The following is a 4,066-nucleotide window of genomic DNA, read 5'->3' on the forward strand; positions in this document are numbered from 1 at the left end:
TCTGTGTGGAAACCGGATCCTATCAAATAAAGATAGGAACCAAATTGATTTCAGAATATTTACATTCCATATTTGGTGTAATGCAGAATAAGTATTGATTTCTTTCTTGTTTTAGGAGAGTAGATTTTTTTTCCTTATTTGCCAACTCTTGTACATTATAAATTGTAAACCCTCTCATTGTATAATCTATCAATGAAATAAACAATATAATTCATATTTCATTAATCTGTATGCAGAATTTAATTTGTATCCTAAAAAGTTCTTTTTGAGACCAAGCATTTTCAACCGGATTCCTGCATCATCAACTTCAAATGCAAGAAAAAGTGTCATACAAAGTACTAATTCACACCTGATGAAGAAAAGGTTCAAATGTATCACGAGCCTTTGCAACAGCAATTACACAAGCCGTCCTATAAAAGCAAGCAAACAAAAATTTAAAAATAGGAATTATCGAACATCAGCTGCCTAGACAGATTAATTCCAGGAATTTACTATATAGCTGGAAATTCATGGACACCTTGAATAGTTTGTCCCATCATGGATGTCTTCAACTCCACATGCATTCACAATTTCGTCACCTGTTATTGGAGGGCATTTGAATCCTCCAACAACAAAACGAAATTCAGCCATTGCACGATGATATTGAGCACCTCCATAAAGGCGCATCCCTGCATTCTGCACGGTAGAAAAGACAAAGAGAATATAAACCAAGATAAAACTCTAGATGAAACGGATACCATAGATCTAGGTTCATTTTATTAGGTTAGCAACATGAAAGAAACAATTCAGATATATAACAAAAGTTTAGAATCATTAGAATGGGTAAAGAACAATTTCTGGTCTTTCTCTGAGCTAATCTCAACTACATTAAAGCAAATGTTTTTAAATCAGGTGCAAGATTAATGAACGGGGATACAAGAGTGAGAATGGTGCGAAAGTGTTAATAATTCTTGTAATAAGAATTGAAATAAGAACTGTATTTGAATAACTTGCTTTGTGTTGATTGAATAATAATTGGTGTTATGAAAAAATGTATGATGCCTTTGTAGTTGTAGGCAAAATGATTCCCTAATACTATTAATATAAGAAAACTAATAAAAATCCTAATCTAAAAGAAATTGAAAAACCTATTCTAATTAATAAAGAAAAGAAATCCTATTCTAAACAAAATATTAGAATAGAAAGATAAAACCTATTACAACTAAACATCTTACTATAATTATCTAACTTTTATCCTAATTACAGTATGATTGTTCTACATCATTCTCTCCAACTTGAAAAAAACTCATCCTCGAGTTTGGTTGAAGAAAATCAATCAATCAGGATCTTTTAGCATCACATCATCCTCATCATCAATATTCACTAGAAGCTAATTCTTATTCTGATAATTCAATTCACCGTTACATTGGAGGAGATCATTTAGCACAGCAATCAATGCATCATAGTTGTCAAAATTGGCAAGATCCACGGATCTACCAAGGGCCATACCCCGTTTATGAACCTTGTTGCAACTCCTTGTTGAACCAGAATAATAAACTTTGGCTTCCCTGTTGCTGGAAACAGGAACACAGGTTTGGCATTGTTTTTCTAGCTTACTACAGTTAACTTGATTATCCACCAATTTTAAGCCCTTCAATTGATCAGATATTTGATTAGATTCAAGTGCAGTGGATTTATGAGAGTTCACCACAAGATACATGTGATCAGCCAGCTCGATAGACGCATTTCTGTATGGCAATGCAGGCTCCGTTGAAATGAAGCTACTTATAAGGAAAATACCTAAGAGCTTGCAGTTCCCTTCTTTATGTTTCACGTCATTGTGCTGTTTATGAAATGCAGACTTTGGCACTAGCTCACTAGAAATAGAAGGTGGTGTTTGGAAATTAAGTGAAATTGGTGGTGGCATCAACCAATTACCTGGCAAATTTTCAGCTCTGTGATCAGGAATCATCGTATACCATCTAAAGCCGCCATATCTCATGTCTCCTTGCATCTGAAAGCATGTATCAGCAATTTCCATGAGTTTTCATACTAAAATCCATCAAACTATGTGACAGACCAGAGGAATTTATAGCCCTCGGGTTTTCGATTGATTTGGCTTTTTAGAAGAGTCAGACTCATAGCTCTCCACAAAAGTGCCTCTCAAGGTGGAAAACTCTAGTTCTTGCAAGACTCTAGGAAAACCACTGGCTGCTGAAGAGTCCACTGTTATCTTAGATGAAGCTTCCCTTGTACGGACAGAAGAATCTAGAGATGAGGGCAAGATGTTTGATCGAGACCTCTTTGTCTTGGACACTAGAAGTGGATTAAGAACAGCAGCAGTTAGAGCTAGTTCTATTTCCCAAGGAGAAACCCTCTCAGGACAAGGACTGGTGAAAGATTCATCCCATCTCCCCTGCAGACATCTCCAATTTGATCTTGGTCATCTTTTAGGATCAGCATCCTCAATGTCAACTATAGTTCCAGTAAACCTCTGCTCTGGAGCTTCTTCACGTTCAAATGTCATTTTAAACCTCATTCCAATGACATAATTATTTTTCACAGACTCCATGTACTGATCATACGGGACAATATACTCAGCTGGGCTTGTCCTGGGCTTGTAATACACTGTAGACGTGGTTTTAGTCTGATAGGCTTGCCAAGCTAACACCAAGATGCGTACTGTGACTATATATAATTGACGATAGTGCATTGCTTTCTTTTCTCATGGCACGCATAACACCAACTCGAAGCTCCACATTATGCCCCTTAGAAATGTAAAGGCATCCCCTGCAATAAGCCTCTTTGAACTCAAGACGCTCCAACCATTTTTAAGAAGGTGCCTCCGTGGTTGACCTTTGTTTTCTTTGTGATTGGAAAGTTTAATTCTCTCCTCCCTTGTTGGATACTTTTGAACTTCAACTTTTTTATGAATAGAGTGCGATTCGATCTTGGGATATTCAATTGCAACTGCACCATAATGTTTTTCATCCTTAAGCTTGCTATCATGGTCAATTTTCATCTATAATTGATTGGCATGACTTGAGTTTTCAATTTGCACATGTTTTTGTATCTCTGTTGTAGTACCGTGGTTGGTATCTGATTATCTTGAATTACTTCTTTTTTAGCCTCATCATTTTCCTTATAAGTCTCTTTCTCTTTGTTAATCATAAATTGCTCATCAGATGACACAAAAACAATCTCTCGACTTATGTAAGTGGCAACTACATTACAGTACCATGGTTGCCACTAAAATACATGACAATCGTTCATCTCTACCATATTACATATAATCTGATCTTTCTAGTACTTTCGAAGAGAAGTGAAATTTTGCATACCTCCATATTTTGAATTTCTTGTCCTTGTGAAGCTTGGTAGTAAGATGAGTATTTTTCAATCTTCAAATTTAAACCTTTCAGCAATGCTTTGGACACAAAGTTCTCACTACTCTTATGATTTATTATCAATTTGCATACATTATTGTTGATTGTACATCGTGTTCTAAAAAGTTTGGTTGCGCTTCAAATTGGACTCTTTTATACCCTCTCGATATACCTTCATAGAATTTTTAATAACTTGGGTGTATTCAAACTTAGGTGAGACTCGAGAAAACTCTTTAGCCACTTGTTAAAGCAAACAACATTCATAGAAATTAAAGTCTACAAATTCTTGCCAGCTTGTTTTTCCATGGGCTCGCGATTCCTTTCAAGACTCAACGAAGTCAGCATTTGAGTGATGTTGTGAAGGGTTTCATCGATTCCTTCTATTCGTCGTTCTATTTTTTCGATTCTCCATCATTGGAGGTTTGACTGCCACCTAGACCTTCGTCCACCATCAAATGAAGGTAATATCCTTGCTCTAATACCAATTTGGTGCAGAAGCGATAAGAATTGAAATAAGAAATATATCGAAATAACTTGCTTTATATTGATTGTATAATAATTGGTGTCATGAAAAAGTGTACAATGCCTTTGTAGTTATAGGCAAACTTATTCTTAATCCTATTGATATGAGGAAACTAAAATAAGGAAGCTAATCTAAAAGAAATTGAAAAACCTATTCTAATTAATAAAGAAAAGTAATCATA

General features: G+C 35.4%; 1 pseudogene; it reads right to left on the reverse strand.

The window, feature by feature from the left end:
• Positions 1–1,315: 1,315 nt before the first annotated feature.
• On the reverse strand, positions 1,316–3,219 carry LOC111387209 (annotated as a pseudogene).
• Positions 3,220–4,066: the final 847 nt, after the last annotated feature.

This window comes from Olea europaea, unplaced genomic scaffold, assembly GCF_002742605.1.
Source record: "Olea europaea var. sylvestris unplaced genomic scaffold, O_europaea_v1 scaffold3945, whole genome shotgun sequence".
Lineage (NCBI taxonomy): Eukaryota > Viridiplantae > Streptophyta > Magnoliopsida > Lamiales > Oleaceae > Olea > Olea europaea.